At 46.1% G+C, this 20,122-nt stretch overlaps 1 protein-coding gene across 2 annotated transcripts in view; it reads left to right on the plus strand.

The window, feature by feature from the left end:
* LOC135387882 (uncharacterized) overlaps positions 1-20,122 on the plus strand; it is a 268,730-nt gene that overhangs the window by 104,128 nt on the left and 144,480 nt on the right. The gene's annotated exons all lie outside the window — the stretch shown is intronic.

Below are 20,122 nucleotides of genomic sequence, written 5' to 3' on the forward strand. Positions count from 1 at the left end.
TACCGAAAAGCACCGATAAACCTACACCGATAAATTTTTTTTACAAGTTCGGTGGAAATAATCATTCACCGATTGTCGTCGAAATGTCGACTTCAAATGTCTCGATTTTTATTTCCTGTTCCTTCTCTCTGAACTGGTTGGTATATAGCGGACAGTGAACATGAGGTCGTTCTTGGAAGAACAGATATTTCGTCTTTAGATTCTCACGGGGTCTTATAATGTTGCCGATAGCCAGGATCCAGGCCAGTTACAAATATATCTGCATAATGAGAGTAGGTCTGTTTAGTCAGAAAAAACAAAAACAAACAAACAACAACAACAAAGAAACACAAGGACATCAAGTGTTCGTTCACTGTATATGCAACGCATCACGTTCCTCGCCGGTTTCCACCGGGTGTCTTCACGTTTCAAAATATTACCACCGAAAGACACCGATTCCTGGTGAGCGAAATAATACCGATTTCTCCCACCGAGTTTCTGAAAAATTAAGCACCGAGGACCGCGCGGGAACCCTATAGCTACAACGTCATTCTGAAGACTGTGAGATGGAAGGTTTGAATCCTAGCACCGGCTGTGCGCAGTTGCCCCTGAAGTCGGCCCAGGAACGCACACAAGTCCCTCGTTCTCCAATACTTCCTCCTGCGTGCTGCCCTCTCAGTCCACCTGCACATGAAAGCTAGAGTTCTTCGCGGTGCAGTATGATAAAACAAAAGCAGTTCTTCCTCCTGATTCGTTTTCGTCTTCATCGGTTAATTCATCGGTTAATTTCGATTTTTCCTGAATTATCTTTCCACTGTACGGCAACTCTATGGCGCTCTAGAAATGCGGGAACGCATAATAGCTAGTTGCGGCGGAGAGCAGCGGGTAGAGTTGAGAACAATGTATTCAATATTACCTATCAAACCTATTATACCTACCGCGTCCTGGAGTAGCCAGTCCCGAGTGGCTCGAGACTAACAGCTCCATGTTTTTTTCTTTTACAAATCAATCAATCAAACGTGTGCGACCTAGTCTTCAACATGTCGTTCTGTTCTGTGACACAAAGATAATCGGTATATTTGAAATGCCACTCCAGTCACCTACAAACCACGTGTCTGTATCGTTAATATACTGATTTCAGACCCTTCTTAACTATTTATTTATTTATTGGTTTCACGTGCCCGCCAACAGCGTGAGCCTACATAGAGGTGCACGGAAAGAAGATTAACTTACAAAACGATAAAAAGTTACAAAGAGGATAAAAATAAAGTAAAATTAGCGAAAATGTCCACACTAGTGTTTTCAATGTCATTAAAGCAACACTGCATGCGCGCCAAAGGAGAAGACGGGTGACAAAAACGTGGATAAAAAGTACGATGAACTCTGCAATGTCTAGATGGCGCATGAAAATCGACACTGGCTAACAATAAAGGAGCATCTATTTTACCATGCACGACATTGAACAAGAAAGTCATATCCCGAATATAACGACGTTGCTATATAACTTAAAAACCCGAGCAAGCCGACGTCCCGTTTGGCGGACCTTTCCCCCGTTTTTTTTTTTTTTTTCATTTCGTCTAGTAAATATATCCCCCCCCCCCGGAGACTGCATGGGGGACAAAACACGACAGCACACACAAGTCCCCGAGTCCACCCGTCTCGGGTTTGTAAGTTATGGATCTATATACCACCAGCTTGCTTGCTACCTCTCTAAATTCTTCCTGAAATATTCTTTCTTCTTCTCCTTTCTGGACCTTATGACGCAACAGGGCCAGTCATTGGCACACACTATTAATTAATTAATATTAGAAACTTTCACCACGAGATCACCCTGTGGTGCCTCCAGCTCTCGCTGCCTATTATATATATACAACAGCCGGAAATACTGAGTTCCGGTGTCAATAATGTTTGCTCGTTTCGCCCACAGACTTCCGGGTGGTCCGATTCAAGCCTTTTTTTTTTTTAAATTGAGTCATTACGAATTTACGATGGCCCTGTCCGCTAGCGCTATGCCTTCTCTGAGGTCATAAGGGGGATTATGTCATCCGTTTATGCCGGGTATATATTAGGCGTTTTCTGTGCAGATATACGATGTAGACGTGTGCATGAAAACTTGAGGTGTTGCTCTGGAGCAACGGAGCGCGAAGAAACGGGTGACTCACGAGTCACGACTCGTCTTATCTTGATATTTTGTTGACTGAGCAGCTGTATATATGCATATTTATGTGTGTTATGGCGTAGGTGTGGGTCATATCGCATCACTGCCACGCGACCATGACTGTATATCGTTGCAAGACAATGTAATACAGGATGATTCACCGCATATGGGACCGCCGGCCGCAAATTTTCTTAACCCAGGAGGCAATATATATCCCTTACAAAAAATCTTAATGAGTTTCTAAAGAAAAGTCAATGAGTTTTGACATCACACTCATCAGAATTTCTGATGACTTTTTTAACGAGTTTCTGATGTATTTCTGTTGAAAATTGGCCACCGCGTTTCTGATTAGTATCTGATGAGTACATTTCTGTTGAGTTTCTGACGTGTTTCTTGACAGTTACTGTTGAGTTTATAACGTGTGTAACGCGCCGAGGTGTTAGACGCGCGCAATCGAAAATGTGCAGGCTTTCAAAAGTATTCAATGCATAACGCGCACCAGCGGGAGTGGATAGATTGGCGTCAAAAATTCGCAGGAAGGAACAGGGTCTGCTCGTCGTCTTATAGTGTCCAACATTATTAAAGCACGTGCATCTAGTACGTATTTTTATTCCATCAATCGCCATGTCTACTTGCAGCCATCAAACTCCAATCCACTGTCCCCCTCAAGGTCTCCTCGCCTCGCTTTGTCTCACCCTGTTCAAACCCTTGAGAGCACGTTGAAGATCACTGAAGCGGGCAAGACGCAAACACACACCTAACCATGTGACGTATGGTTTGGACCCAAGATCATATTGGTCTTGCTGCGCAACATTCGAAATATTAACTTTTGTTTGTTTGTCTGTTTGTTTTTGTTTTTTTTCTTTGTGCAGAGGTCTGCACTTCTGAGTCCCGCTTACTCATCTGTCACTGAGCTCCTCGTTCTCTCATACTGACTCATATGCGCAATTCATTCATCATTCATTCATTCAGCATGAGTGAGCATGTTCATGAGCTAGTTTCGCCGAGGTACTGATTCTATAGACATGTTCATTACACTTGATTGATAACAATATACACCCAGTGGTGGTGGTGGTGATGGTGAAAGGGCTTGCCGTTGTCGGCCTCACGTATGTGGGCAACATCACGACTGACGCCCTGGGGAAATGTGCGTCCTGGGCCGACTTCTACGGGAACTGTGCCGACATGTGTCTGAAATCGTATGAGGAAAACCCAGGAAAAACCCCAGACAGCACAGCCGGCACCGGGATTCGAACCCGGGTACCTCCCAGTCTCGACGTGACATGGCCAGCACGCTAACCACTGAGCCACGGGAGCTGGTAACAATATACACCCAGTCCATCTGTCTAGGCCTACATGTATCACACCAATGCCTGAAAGCTCCCAATAAAAAGCTGTGCCACACTTAGTTCGCTTCCCTGCTTTACAGGGTATTTGCTCTTAACGTGTCCAGAAATTTTATTTAACGCGAGCGATAAAAGAGAAACGAGCGATACTTTTCAGCTACTTGACTATAAGAAACAGGTGCTATACTAGTAAAGCAGTACCTGTTTCTTATACTCAAGTAGCGGAAACGTGCCACTTGCTTTTCTTTTATCGCTCGCTTTAAATATAATTTCTGGACACGTTAGAGCAAACACCCTGTATACATGGCCGAAAAGGCCGTTAAGCAGAGCGCGATCCGCTACAGGAAATAGTTCTAGTGCACCTCCCTGCCTCCTCCCTCGCGGTCGCATGCTGTCGCATCTTCTCCTCAAAGTGGTTTCAAGCATTGTGTACACCGCCCATATGTCTAATCCGTTGCCGCACGTGCCTTCGAAAAAACGTCATTTGCACAGAAATTTTAGGACGGCTAATTAGAAGTTTAATTAATTAATTAATTAATTAATTGCTATTCGAATTATGAAACAGCCGGGACGATCGTATAACACCGACGACGCTAGCTAGTGATCGTTATCGCACTTTTTCTATTAATTATGTGCGCGTATGGACCTTCACATATGTTTCAATTGTAGCTATAAAATTGAATGCTTAAATTCTTAAAATTTGTACTATAAACCACTATTTCGTTACCCTTAAACACATTATAACATCTTACACTTTATCAAACGAGATCTCCACCTTTCACACGCTAAGAAAAAAAAGAGTACTTTTACTTTATGAATGTTGCAGAGCGGGGACTTTATTTCACGCGCTGTTGTAAGAGTCCCAAGTACATAATTCGTGCGCATGCATGAAAATACATTGAAGCAAACCGTCCACCATGATATGTCGAGTGATATAAAATCTTGCGCCATACATAGTGCATAATTTGCGAAGAAAGATGCGCTAACTGTTTCTTAGTCTGTGTGGCTGGAAAATTGCTATACGTTGGCTGAGTTATACAGCCTTATGCCCTTCAAATTGACCAAGGGCGCATATTTACGTAGTCTGTTGCATTCAGGAGACCATTCGCGAAGTTCAGTGACAATTTGCAGTCCTGGGGAGTAATTGTCGGGACTAAATGTCGGGTTAGGGACTAAAATGGAGAGTAATTGCAGACTAGGGGAGTAGAAGGTGCGATTACTCCCCTTCTTACTCCTTTTTTTCTTAGAGTGCAGGTATGGGAGTACAGTCAAACTCCTTTATAACGAACTTCAGGAGACCGCAGAAAATCTTCGTTGTAAAGGTAACTTCGTTAAAATGGATGTTTCAAAGGGAAAATGCCTTAATCTTGTTTACTGGTGGAATTTCATTGCTCTGATCAAAACGCACCTCAGACATTTACCTAGAATACACATGGAACCTTATCTCTGTTTTGACCTTTTTACCCCCCTCGTTATTTCGGTACGTACGTTATCAAGGAATTCGTTTTAAATGCCCGAAGTATACATTGAATCCTATGGGCGCCTGACCAGACCGCGAAAAACTTTCGTTATAACGGTCTTTTCGTTATAAAGGCGTTCGTTGTAAAGGCATTTGACTGTATATCGTGAAGCTTTCAGGCCTGATTTAATACATGTAGGCCTAACATCTGTTACATCCGTAAACAGCGATTATGGAGCGTTCTTCCTCCTCCTCCTCCTCCTCCTCCTCTTCTTCTTCGTCCTCCTCCTCCTCACACTTTCTCGCCTTTATCGTCCTATAGGGAGAGTGGGTATAGACGAACTGTTGGGTCAGACAGTATAACGCTTAACCATTTTCTTTTTCATTTTCGTTTTGCATCACATGCACAGCAGGCAACTCTCATATTCTCAGTCGGCTTATGCTTCCATGTTCCGCCCCTCATACATGTCGTGGCGACCAAAAAAGAAAAAAAAAACCTAAGAAAGATATATATATATATATATATGGTCGTAAACCAACAGAAACAGTGGCAGAAGAGACTAAAAAAAATGAAAATCACAACAACCCGCGGCAGGACACCCGAAACCTCACAGTCCTGGAGAGAGATGACCCGGGACGTTAAGACCTCGTCCTCTCTCTCTCTCTCTCTTTCCCTTCTGCCTACCCTCCTCCTCCTCTTTTTTCTCCCTGTTTTTCTTCAAACTTTTCACGCAACATCGACGACAGCGCACAGGGCGGTCGAACTTCACCACCAAATGCAGTGTGAGGGCGCTGTCTAACGACCTGCCAGGCTGTCTCTGGTCCCGGGTTACCCGCACAAGTCACGTGTTCCCCCCCCCCCACACACACACAAAAAAAAGTCGCGTGTTTGCGTCTCGATGATGGATCCCCGGTGGGGTATCCATCATCACAGTTGCGCACTCGTCGCACTCGCGACCGACTTAGGCGCCCTCTTTGTTTGTGCAAGAAAGAAAAAAAAACGTCTTCTGCGTTCGAGGTTACGGTTCGTTAGGCAGCCCGTATAGCGTCGGCGTGCGCTGTTATATTACATGCGTTGCCAGCGAGCTAGGTTTAGGTGTCCCGTTACTTTGGAGTTCTCTTCGGAGTCTACGTCCGTGGTTTATATACACGGCTAATAAAAGAGAAATGCATCTTGCGTATGCAAGAAGATAAGCGTATACAGGCAGCGGATGAAGTATATAAGTAAGGAATGACTTTTTTTCCGGTTAGATCCCTTTCCATGATTCGGGGGATAAAAATCCGACGCTGTTTTTAAATCTGTAATTCGGGGAGAAATCGGGCGATAAGTGTGCCTTCGGGTATTATTGGGTGTTTTTTTTTATTGCTCTTCTTATCTATTCAATCCTTTCCTAATATATATATATATATATATTGTGAGGGAGAAACTGACCGGTCTCCTGAAGGTAGCTCGTTATCGTCATCATCAGGCTGATCTGTTTAAGTTGCTTGGCGCGCGGATTCATTCGCTCTACTGCACGAAGCTAAATAAACGCGGTCCCACCTGGTCCGTATCCTTCCTAACAATATATATATATTTCTTTTCTCTTTTTTTTTTTTTTTCGAGCGGGAGAGGGGTGACCTACCAGCGCTAATTCCCGAAGGCATAGACAGTGCTGACACACATGGGTGAATTTCTGGGAGCGTAAGTGACCCATTCTTACGTGGCGACATTTGTTCGTTTTCAGTGGAAACGTCACTTGAGGGTTTCATTGAAACTGGAATTCGGGAGGAAATCGGGTATAACCCGAATTATACGAGAGGCAGTGGGGGGACCACGATATTCCGCCGGTAAGAATCCACCATTTAAAATCCCATTTCGGCGTCCGTTAGGCTTAGCACGGCGGCCACATCAGGGCAGCATGCAGAAATCGTTAGAATTTGGGTAGGTCAGGTTAGTTTCAGAGATTAGGTAAGTTTAGATGTTTTTTGACAGTTCACCATGCCGTTTGTGGGGGGGGGGGATATGAGAGAATACTGAACAGTTGGCTCGTTTCATCAAACTGCTTGTTTGCAAGCTTATTATTTTATTCGGCCTCCGTGAGTATTATTATAATTCGTCGCGAGACAACTCTGATCATGAGCAACGCCACAGTATTAGGTATGTGGACTAATTTTGGCCACCCGAGGGTTCGTTAATGTGTGTCTATACGTCGATCTCGGCACACCGTACCTAACGTCCCATGAAGGCATAATATGTGCCTTCGTGAGATTAATAATGGTTACGATTTGTTCGAAGCAAAAGGGTTTGAAGTAACAGGTGCAACGACAATGGGTCAGGTCGAAAGGTGTAATGGCCATGGTTTAGGACATGACACGAGTAGTGTGCAATGCATGTAAATCAATGTTAAGCAGTATATGTACACAGAGTGGTCCACCAACCATGACAGAAATTCATAGTAAAAAACGTAAGCCCCGGAGAGACATCGAGAGAGAGTTGGTTCCGAGAAGGTCTGCCGAACAACCAGAACAACCCTCCAGATGTTTAAAAAGTTCAGAAGTACTTGATTTGTTTTTGACATTATCAGCATGTTCCCGAAGTCTATCGTTCAGGCAACGGCCACTCTGGCCAATGTAGGAACCCCCACACCGAAGGGGTATACGGTATACACGCACGACTTTTTGCAGTCTACGAACTTTTTTGTGTGGGATGTGGTGCATCGCTGGTGTTGACCAGATTTCATGAAAGGTGTTAGGGTGGACAGCTTGTTGTGAACAGAGTATAGGCTACTCTGATTCCTTGCGAGGTTGCAAATTTTCCTAAGGCATGTGAAATACCGTGGTAAAACGGTATATAGGACCACGCGGCGGTTCAGTTGGCGTTCAGGGTTTAGGGGTTTTGGGGGTGCTCAGGAGATTTTGCAGGTGTCTATATATTGCATTCGACTGGAAGCCAGCTTCTTTGAGGCGGCTGATTTGTTGGGACACAGCGGTAAGGACTTTATGGATACAGGATTTTTTAACAGCAGAACCCAAGACGGAATTGATTACACCTGACTTTACGGCTTTGGGATGGCAACTTCACCTTGACAATAGCGGTTTCGGGTCAGTACGGCCATACTCCCAACACAACGTTGGACTAAGGATGAAGGTTACGTCTAGGAAACGTAGACGGCCGTTTGAGGGGACTTCTGAAGTACCAATTAAGTACCAATCTGAAGTACCAATGAGTGACCAATTCAGGACAAGTCTTTTGAGCACAGGCCACGAGTTCAGTTATGGAGTCGGAACGAGAGGCTAAAATAATTATATCATCAACGTATCGTCGGACAAGAGTCGTGCCACGACATGATTTGGAACAGGAGGATAGTGATCGGTCGAGTGCGGAAAGGTAAATCTCGCTAAGCTTTAGGTGCGACAGAAGAACCAATGCAAATTCCCTTTGATCGTGTGAAAAGACTATAGTTGAAGCTGACAACTGTAGACGAAAGGTAAAGTTTGACAAGTTCTAGAAAGGAGGAAAGTGGGATCCCCGCATTTGTTTGAAAACAAACCAAATTCTTCTCAATGATGTCCCTTAATCTGGAAAATAGGATTGCGGTGTCGAGGTAGAAATAGAGGCCCTTGATATCAAGTGACATACAGTGGAAAGTTTGTGTGTGATAAGGCACAATGTCATCAAGGAGAAATGAAAATGCATCTCAAAGAATTTTCAATATAGTCGGAGATAACTTTCTGCCAACTGCCGTTCTCATTTACAATGACTCGAAGCGGTTAAGAAGGTTTATGATCCTTAACTACAAATTTTACGGAATGAGGTATCAGCTGAGGCACTGGAAATCTTTGTAATTGTTGAGGGTTTGAAGTGCCGGGATCGTAAAAGATCTAAGGCTTTTCGTTTAGCAAGTTTGAGGTTGCCCTCAAAAGGCTTTAGTACCGAAGAGATAGCGGCAAGAGCTTTCTCATTAAAGCTTGACGGAGGTAAGATAAAGAACTTGGAGGATTTATCGGTCTCGAGAAGGATGGTGGATTTCCTTTTTTTTTTTTTTTTTTGCTAAATCCCGCTTGATGTTCAGTTGCCAGGCGGTAGGTTTTAAGAGAGGCAACGAGGGAACGTTGAGGGCCGAGTGTATACCTTTTGCAAACATTGTCGTGCAGGGAGACTCGGGTGTCACCGTTATAACGAATTCGGGTGGTCATTTCGTAGCAAAACGGCCGAGCGCTCGGAAATTGCTAGGTCGGCGACCAAGCTGGATCACGTGACCGTTGCCACCCGAACATGATTGCTAGTAATCTAGCGGTTTTAGGTACTTGGATCACGCTAGGGGCGTCGCGGTCGCAAGTCTTCGAGTTCTGTCGTCTGCTAAACCACGTGATTTCAACATGCGGGCCAATGAGGGCCCTCGCCACCGTTGCAGTGCGGATGTGACGACACCGGATACAGTTGAGCAATCTGCTGCTCGATCGTTTTGAGACCGGGCAAAAAAAGTGCTACCTAGCAAATTCCGAGCGCTCGGAAAGCGCCACGCGAACATGCGGGATTTGCTTCATTTTGACCAAGCGAACATGACTGCTCGAGATCTGGCAAAAAAGGTTGCTCCGAAATGACCACCCGAATTCGCCATTAGACGGGGCTGAAGAGACAATTTTATGGATGGAGGACGCTAAAGCAACACGTGTGGGGCAAACACCAAGAGCAAATTTCGGCCCACGATTCAAGATCTTTTCAGTGCTAGGTTGAAGGGAAACACCATGAAGGTTCAAAAGCAAAGGTGTCATTTTTGAGGTGGCTCCCTGACAGCGTGCTGCACGAACCTTTAGAGAAGAGCGGTATGACGTCCGTAAGACGTCCGTAAGACATACCAATGATGGCGAAAGTGTTTGGTGACATATGAGTTCCAAGTTTTAAAAGCCGAGGAGCGCATGAAGTCCTCTATGCATATATATCAGCAATAAAAGTGTCAACATCCACACGCACTGACAGCTAGCGCTCAAATTCGCGTTACGCAATCGTAACCGTCCTGTAATTTTTTTTTTCCTTGAACCGGCAAAGGTGCATACAACGTCCGCAACGGGTAATAAACCTGCCAGTAACGAAACGTAGTTACAAAAGTTGTGTTACATTCTCATACAGGGAATCCCTCTAACGCTCCTTCCATTCACTTACGGAAAGGTCCACCGTCTCGCAATACTTCCGCGCGTATTAACCCAGCACGTTTATTTACACACTACGCCCTCATAACTGTCATACGAGACACACATGTCACAACAACAAATATATTACTCCATAATTAATCCGACTAGACCCCCCCCCCCCCTCAGATTAAAACGAGGGATCCCGACTTCAACAACATTTCTTACCGACTGATCTATGCATCATCCTTTCGGCAGAATGCTTTGCTTTTATTTTATTTTTTTATGTCGTGTCCTACCTCTCTTACCGATTTCTCAAACGCATACGTCACGCAGACGAAAAAAAAAAAAGAAAAAATCCCCCTAGTGTCAACAGCCACAGAAGCCTCCACGTCCTCTGGTCCGAGCGCAGAGCCGTTTCTTCAAGATTAGCATGCGCATTAATTATGTATTCCGATTAGTACCCTCAGCTGCCCCCACGCGTAGTCGATCGAACTTTCTTCATGCCCAATCCAACCCGCGGCTACTCCGTGCCATATCCGGTACTGGTCCCAGCATTACCATCGAAGATCCGCCTCGGCATCCGTCCGTATACGTCCCCTCGTGGTTAACATCGAAGCACATCGTATAATCCTCTAAACCCGAAGGGGCTTTCCGTGCTTGCTTGCGTGTGTGTGTGTGTGTGTGCGCGCGCGCGATGTGGCCGTATAAGAAAAAAAGGTGGAGCTGCAACATCCTATACGGAAGTGGCCACCTTTGACCCAGGGCTCAGGGCTTGGCTCGGTCCATCCCGCGAGCGAGTTCCGCTTGCGCTTTGTGTGCCGCGCCCATATGTTTCGAGCTTGCGGTGGCTGATGATTAGGGCTGCTGCGGGGGAGGAGAGATCCGACCGACCGACCGGCCGCGGTGAAATTTGGGGTGCGATACCGGCTCGCACGCGGTGACCTCTACCGATGGCCCGGATAACCTCTGTGCCAGCTATGGGCAAGGCAGATCCTGGATTCGTGCGCGCTGGTTTTCTCTCTTTCTCTCTCGTGCGCGCGCTTTTCTTTTGTTTTTTGTTTTTTTTTCTTCCCATCTTGCGTGCCTGGTTGTTGAGAGAGGTTTTGTGTGGAGCGTTGTTCCATCCATCACGGTGGGGGAGGCATGGAAGGTGAAAGTCCGTGGTTTCTTCTTGGGACGTTGAGTGCATAGTGACGTGACATGTGTTTGGGGGGTGGGTGTGTTGTCGCTGTCTTGTATACGAGGTGTTAGATGTTGCAAGTGTGCTCTGTAATCTCCGCGTGCACACCATCAGTTGCTCTTTTGTTAACTTTCGCCTGCAGAAGTTTTTTTTATTATTATTATTATTATTGGGCGACGCGGTGTTTCTGCCCCCCGCATATAGAATCGCGAACTTTTGTTTCGTGGCTAACGGCAGGTCAACGTGTGCAGGTATACAGTGTTCGTGGGTAGCGCTCTGCATTTGCGGGATCAAAGAAGATCGCGGAGGATGGCGAAAAAGTATAGGCTCCAAGGAAGAACTCACTATAGGACGCACCAGAAGAACCTATTGCAACGTATGACAATCCTCTCTATGATGACAACCCACAGTCCTCTGAAACCTGCATCCAAGTTTCTGGAATAAGTGTCTAGACAGGACAACCAGAAACAGTATAGCGACTAGTCATCTCCATGATGCGAAGTCTTCATGCGTGCAATCAGCGTCCGTCGACACATCTTTATGCACTAGCAGTGTGGCCGAGTGAATATAGTATCTGTTCATTGATGGTGGCATCAAGGTCATGTGAAAGAGTTTGCACTGCTGGGTTCGAATCCCCCCCCCCCTTCCGGCTGTATTGTCTGAGGTTTTCCGGGAGTTCTCCTTCAGGCTTTGCAGGCGGACGTTGGTACCATTCCCTATCAAGTGTGTCCAGGACGCAAATTAATCCCTCTCTCCCACTTCTTCCTGCTGCCCCCTCTCCATCTACCCATGTCTTTACGTCGCTGAAAGCCGAAGGTACTTCGCGGTGCTCGCACGGAACGCAAAAATGAAAAACAAAAAAATTAATAAATACCTCACGCTTAAATGCAAGCTATAGACTGACGAAGCTCTATGAACTGTATGCAACTATAATCCAGGTTCAGTTTCGCGCGACCTACCGTGGTTAAACCTCCCGCACTGAATCCGTCCACCTTTTTTCAACCCCCTGACGTCCTCTTCCCCCCCCTCCTCCTCCTCCTCCTCCTCCTCCTGCAGAAACTCCGTCGTCTTCTTCGTCACGAAATATCTCTTTGATTTTTCCACTATAACCCCTTTCTCGCGATCGCTCCTCCAGTCTCAAGACAGTTCTCCTCCGTGGCCATGTCCTTCCTCCCCCGCCTCACGGAATCCTTTCTTCGCCTGCCACGCAGTGCAGCTAGGTCAGCTCGGACCGTCATTTATTTCTTCCTCTCAATGATTGCGGGAGCAGCACAAAATTGCGGGCACACGCACAACGGCGGACCCCTTGGCGAACTGGACGGAGGCGGTACAGGTCACGGCACGGCCGGCGCGCTCCATTGTGGACTTTATGTCGAATCAATGTTGTAGCGCGGGGGTGGAGATTCCATTCTCCTTTCTGTTCTGTCCTGCAGGGGGGGGGGGGGGGGCGTGGTGATATGCAAGGTTTCTGCTCTACGTTTTCTCTCTCTCTCTCTCTCTCTTTCGTCTCTTGGTCCATTATTGAAATGAGACGGTGTCCGACTTGCATGCCTCGTTTCGCTTCAACGTTGACGGCAGAAAGACCGGAGGGAGGAAAGGCAGCGAGCCTCTATGGCTAACTTCTCTAAACCAGTAGTAATAAGAAGAAAGTGGAGGAAAAGAGGCTGTGTCTGCGTGTAGAGGGTTTTGTTGCGAGGATGTGGACGGACGGGCGTCGGCGAGACACTGGCGTTTCTCGTTTTCTTTTTTTTTTATTTCCGTGCGTTTCTGTTGACAGACAGACCACTGCGTGGGGAAGTAGGTAGATTGGGTTGGTAGGATGGTTACTTCGCACCTTTTAAGTGCGGATGGAAGGTTGCATTTGCGTTTTCTTCTTCATCCGATACTTGAACAGGAAGCGTTCTTATTTCCGCCTCTCGACTGCCATGGCAGCACGAGACCTTGTCTTTCTTTTGGAAGGTCTTCCGCTTTACCGCAACACTTTTTTTCTCACTGAAGGGCATCGGTGTCACTTCTCTGTTTGATGAGCGGTTCGGGGGGATCTTGGAACAAAGGAGATCCTAAACCCTTGTTCGTTTGGATCGAGTTGAATTCCGAGTTTGACACGAGTTGAAAACCCCGGTAAAACTACACACCCCACCTTTCAGTGGCAATTCGAATATACATGATAATTGCTTTTACCACCATTTTACACCCTTTATCAGCTGCTATGTTGACCTATAGGTGCGGGGGGGGGGGGATATATTTATTAGACGAAAAGGAAAGAAAAAAAAAGGGGAGGAAAGGTCAGCTAAAGGGGACGTCGGCTTGCTATTCCAGAAATAAATAAATAAATAAAAATAAATAAATAATAAATAAAATTAAGAGATAAGAAATAAACAAAAAGAAGAGAACAGAATTAAAGAAAGAAAGAAATAGGAAGGAATAAGAAATAAATAAAGAAAGAAAATTAAGAAATAAGAAATAAATCAAAAGAAAAGGAATTAGGAAATAAAGGATAAACTAACAAATGATGGAAGAAGGATGAGGTCAGATTAAAGACAAAGATGACAAAAAAAATGATGACTAACAAACGGTGAAAGAATGATGCGATGGATCACAGAAGATGACTTTTAAAGGAAAGCATGAGGTTAATGCGTTGAGGGTGAGAGTGGGGCACATAGAAGAATGAGATTGCACGACTGAGTTCACAGGGGTAACTATAGAAATTACCACCTTTTCAAGCCTTTTTTTCTTTTCTTTCTTACAGTGTGACATATAGCTCCCACATACGTATATGCGGCGGGCATGAAAAAAAATCATGCACAGCGACGCGAATAAAGAATACAGGAGCTGCTATACTTCGCATTTATGGATTGCTAGCTGGTAGCTAAAAGGAGCAAAACGGTTAAGGACGAAAGGCTATAGACGCCTGTCTATAAGGAAAGGCCCAAATGCTTCGATGGTCAGGCGCTATACAATGATGAGTTGTCCCAAGGACCAAGTAGCACTTTCAAACTCAGTGGACTCCTGTATCTAATAATAAGAATAATAATAATAATTTATTTATTTCCACATAACATAACATGTGGCGGGAACTGTGAAAAAAAGTCACCTTTGTGACTTGACGAGCTCACAGCTCCCGTGAAAAGAAAACAATTGGCATTGTTTAACATACAAGAATTGCGTATACACTTCCGCGATGTATAGACAAGATCACAAAAACATTCGTTTAGAGCACGTGGCAAGATGTAGCTCACACTTTGCTCCCCGTAGCGTGTTCTGCAACGGGGTACAGCCCACATTTTTTGGTTCCTACAGTTATAGTAGGGTGTGCTGGGATTCAGATTAAATAAAGCTAAAATGGTACTTATACAGTTTTTACATGCTCCCTGGTAAAAACAAAATCTAAACTGCTGTACCTCCTATGGAGAATATGTATGCAGAAACACAGCACCGCTGCCGGTCGTGAACAGCGCATGAAGAAGGACGTGTCCATATATGTGTGCCACCAGTTGGGAAACTGTTTCTGACTAACATTGTTCAGCGGGGCGCTATGGAGTGTAGTAGCCGACATCCATGTTAATGGAACCTAGATCACCGTGCTCTTTTTCTTTTTGCATTTCCACGAAACAGATGATGCCTTGAGAGCTACATGCGCAGCGTCGCCCTATATGTTCTCTGGTGAATTAAATCAATACCGATGGCTGAAAATGGTTGAAGGACAATCGTTGTTCGTGATCTCACCATAACTTCTGATTTGAAGTTCACCTGACCTGACCCCTATACCGCCTTGTGCAGGATTAGTGGGTTGATTGATGATTATTGATTGCGATCTGAAAGTATACTAGTGAAACATTTATGACACCTCCTGCTGGCGGGCTCCGCTGCTTTGTTTGCTCGGCCTTGGATCGCTATAGGCTATACCTCTTTTTTTCTGGTCTTCGTGTAGACACCACGAGGCAACTAGGCTCCGAGAAGTAACTCAGGAGGAAGAAGGAGTGTCCGAATAAGAGGAGTACTCAGGACATAAAGGAGTACTTCATGAGTATGGAGTGACTTTTTAAACGGGTTAAACCCGATTTCTCCCCGAATTCCAGTCACCATGACACCCTCAAGTGACGTTTCCACTCAAGACGAACAAAGGTAACACATGTAAGAATGGGTCACTTACGTTCCCAGCAATACACCCAATTGTGTCAGCACTCCCAAGCGGCACAACATCTTGGCCCAATCTGGGACCGATATGGGCAATGTCCTCCCAATATGGGACCGATATGGGCAATGTCCGCCCAGTATGGGACCGATATGGGCAATGTCCGCCCAGTATGGGACCGATATGGGCAATGTCCGCCCAATATGGGACCGATATGGGCAATGTCCGCCCAGTATGGGACCGATATGGGCAATATCGGCCCAATATTGGTTCAACAATGCGCCAAGAACCCAAGACGCTGTCTATGCCTTCGGGGACTAGCACTGGTATAGGGCACCCCCCCTCCCCGAAAAAAAGAAAAGATTAGGAAAGGACTTAATATACAAGGTGAGAAACAAAAAACAACACCCGAAGGCACAATTACCGCCCGATTTCTCCCAGAATTTCACGTTTAAAAATAGCGCCCGATTTTTACCCCCCGAATCTGAGAAAGGCACTTTACCCGAAAAAGTCACTATACATGAGTAACAGCATACCCTCTTCTGTCCAAACAGTGTGTCTACAAAATCGGAAAGAGATTCGAACCAGCCACCTTTCAATTCTCACAACGTATAACATTGGGTTTACCAGCAGCGGGCGTGTTCTGTACCCATGGTAACTGGAGTAGATTTACACGTAAGGTGTGTCAGCTTAGCTTGCAACATGCTGTACGTGCCGCAGGGTAGGACTATACGGATAATTCCCGCGGGCCACCTTGGGTTCTTTTGACGTGCGCCAGAAATCTTCCCCCACATTGCGTCTTCTTCTTCATCATCAGCTTCATCTAACTGGATGGTGTCTGGAGTTATGTGGTCTCCGCCTGGTGGGCACCTGCAGCTTCAGCGTAGTGTGAAGACGTGTCCTGAACGTGCGACGCTCTGCCATGAGCGTCACTATTTGGTTACTGGCGCTACAGACAGCAACAAGTGAAAGTAGTGAAAGCCCTCTGCGCATTTTTAAAAGACAACGGTATATCGTCAACCGCTATTAAGCCGTTCTCACGCTGATGTGAAAATGAGAGAATCAAGGAAACATATTGGGCATCGCATCTTGTGCTCAGCAAGCAAACACGTTACCGACTGAGGTACCGAGGCCGGTAACTATTCGACCCATTCTGTCGGACAACGCGGTGACCTCAGCGCGGTGACCTCAATCGGTGACCGGCAATAGAGAGTTTTAGTTTTAGTTGATGACGTGGCTTGCGTTGAACCGTATCAACCGGAGTCAATCAGTGGATAAGATTCTGAGTCATACACGACTGCGATTGGTTCCGATAGACACGTTAACCTTATCAACGGTATACCAGTAAAGCTCACTAATCCTTTTGAAAACGTTCACCGTCGGCAACGTATCACGATGCATTTAAAAACGTGTACCTCGTATACCTATGTTTATTGCCCCTTCAAGACATCCGTCACTATAGGGGTGCAAATGAGCCTCGTATGCTATAATTTTCAATAGCTTGCAGTGCAGATTTTGAGTTAGTGAAGACTATACCCATTCGCCGGGTAAAATTAAGTATGTGCTGCAGAAAGAAAAGGATGGTGTAGAGTTCCGCAGCTGTTGACGATATTGAATACGAAATGCGTCATCCTTCACTGCGCCTTCGGACGGTATATGACGAATGCCGAGGCGAGAATCTGTATATGCTGCAACGGACGCAGACAACTTATCGCCTACCAGATCATAATATACTCTCAGAGGGCGGAGCTCTCTATCGGAGACGTAGCACAGCCTCTACCGGAGCATTTGGAACTATATACGCTCTTAGAAATGATGGTGGTGGTGGTGATGGTGAAAGGGCTTGTCGTTGTCGGCCTCACGTATGTGGGCAACGTCACGACTGACGCCCTGGGGAAATGTGCGTCCTGGGCCGTCTTCTAGGGGAACTGTGCCAACATATGTCTGAAAGCGTCTGAGGAAAACCCAGGAAAAACCTCAGACAGCACAGCCGGCACCGGGATTTGAACCCGGGTACCTCCCAGTCTCGACGTGACATGGCTAGCACGCTAACCACTGAGCCACGGGAGCTTAGAAATGAACTTCGCCGCATAGCACGCTCCTAGCCAACCATAATCTCGAATGATATCGTTATCTTCCCTGATTTGCTGAAAACGGGAGGCGTATACGCCTTTTTTGTGACAATTATGAACAGCACAAGTGTCACAAAATGGGCTCCGCCTCACGTTCTCAACAAATCAGGGACGAGAACGTTGTCATTCGGAATGATGGTTGGCTAGGAGCGTGCTGTGTGGTGAAACTCATTTTTAAGAGTGTAGAACATGCGGTACGTAAGACATCATAGTACAACTCAACTCAGCGTGGCACAAAAGGGAAACAAAGAGTAATGCGCAGCTGAACAACGAACAGGAAGAGCATGACTTGCGGTTGGAAGGGTACAATTCTTGAAGCGTGGCGTCCCTCGACGAGCTGAGATCTTGGAAAAGAAGTCGTTGGGTCGTTGCGAAGTTAGCCGCACTTGTCTTACACAGGAGACGACGGTGTTCAAACGGGAAAATGCTACACAACAGGTCATCAGACGCGTTCCAGAAGCCCTGCACTGATGGGACCTTGCTGTTGCAAAGCTCTATACGCCTTTTCTGTGGCGAGCGAGGCCGACACCAACTTATACCGAATATCCTTCGTCGATTTCAGGGCGAAACTGCTGCCCACAAATCTATCGTCCATTGTGGCCCAAAATATTGCGTTTTGACTCACAGACCATGAACACTCGACCTCTATATATAGTGGTTCGAATTACGGGGATCACGGTAACCTGAAACCCATAAACAGAACAGACGCTTCACGGAGACCCGTGCGCGAGCGGTTGATCCGTCTCCGTTCTCCTCAGAGTCATTCTTACGATTTATTGACACCACTTCGGTGTCAATAAATCGGTGCTTTCGGTGCTTTCGCTAACAAAAAAAAAAGAAAAAAGAAACGCGATGCATCTGGTCGCGCTTGCCTTTGAGAACCGTGGCGTTGACGCAGTTGCCGTTACATCAGAAAACACGACCGTCCCAGTGACGCAAAAATAACTAACCTTATATGATACGTTTATTTCTTCAGTAAAATACCTAATCGTCATCGACATCATTGCCATCTCGTATCGTTTCCTCCACGCCCCCCTCTGCCCCGCGCGCGTCTTTGCCGCGCGCGCGCGTTTGGCCACCACCACCACCACCACATTCCTCCACTGCTATAATCCCGCATGCAATCAAACCACCGCCAATATCTCCCCTAGCATCGTGCGATAAATTCCGCCGGCATCGTTACGTGCTTAACGAGAGCGACAGATGCGGCAGCAGAAAATTCAGAAATCGTGAAAGCATCCGGACTCGCGGGCACGCACGCACGCACGCCACACCAGAAGGCAACCCCCGCACTGGCGCATTCCGCACATACCGATGAAACCTTCGGGAAAAATACTATCACGAAAGCAGAAGCCTGGCCCATGCATGTGCGTGTGTGTGTGTGTATATGTATGTATGTATAAACATGCAACAGCCACAAAGAAAACACACACGCCTCCTTAGCAGGATCGTCACGAAAGCCCGCGTGGAACTCGGCGAGGTTCCGCCGGGTGGCGTCTCGGGTCAGAGATCAGCGGTGATCATCGTTGACGCTACTACTACTACTACTACCTTCGGCTACTCGTTTACTTCGGAAGGCGATCACTTCGTGCGGTATGTGTGATTGAGGGTGGGGAGGAGATTAATTGGAGGAAGCAGGGGAAGGAGCGTGGTGAGGAAAATGGAAGTCGGCACGAGGATCTGTAGCTGATTTTTGTTGTGGAAAGTATTTTAGTAATGGACGTATTGCCGATAGAATGTTATTATAATTTCAATTCATTGTCATTTTTTTACAAGTGTCAAGAGAGTACTACGCGATTAACGTTATATTATCCGTTTTCCCAGTGTACGAACGAGTGTTCTGATGAAGTGATCGTGACGAACAACGAAACCGTTTGTAAGCAACGCAATCGCTATTTCTGTGCTTCGACTCGTAACATCTTTGTAGTTAGTTCTTTAGCTGACAACTGACATCCCTGCAGTGAGATCTACAAATAAGACCTCGTACTGCTGACCACCCCCCAAAGGTGCAGTAACGACATCGGCGCTGAGTCTCACTCAGCCAATACGATGCACTTCTGCATCAGATGGACAGGTTACCATGTCACGTAAGAAGCACCGTATACAGTTTACACACGTTCACCTATTTCTTTTATGCTGAGGGGGAATATGTTGACGAGGTCTATTGCTGAATACGTATAAACAAAGTCACATTACATCAAAACGATGTTATCTATGACATGTGACCGGGAATGGACGACCATCTTTCGCTGCTTGGGGCCGTTTGAAAGTATAGTCACAAAATGGCACGTGTAAGGAAATCCTTAGATATAAGATCATATCCTCAGTCGGATTGTTCTCGCTGCATAATGTGCATCCTCGAAATAGGGTCATTAAACGACTGCACGAGATGCTAACGTGCTTCTTATTGCTTGCATATACGAGGAAGAAGAATGATAAGAAGGAGAAAGACGAAGAAGATCTCCCACTATTTCGGGAAGCGCTAACGGGACTACGCGTCCTTAATTGATTACACCGCAAGCGATTAACGCTAAACCGGAATAGACTTTGGCACTCAACCACTCACCTAACTATTCTACAAAACCAACTCCACCTCCCAAGTCCACCCCTTACTGGTA

The sequence above is a fragment of the Ornithodoros turicata genome, chromosome 3, assembly GCF_037126465.1.
Source record: "Ornithodoros turicata isolate Travis chromosome 3, ASM3712646v1, whole genome shotgun sequence".
Taxonomy (NCBI): domain Eukaryota; kingdom Metazoa; phylum Arthropoda; class Arachnida; order Ixodida; family Argasidae; genus Ornithodoros; species Ornithodoros turicata.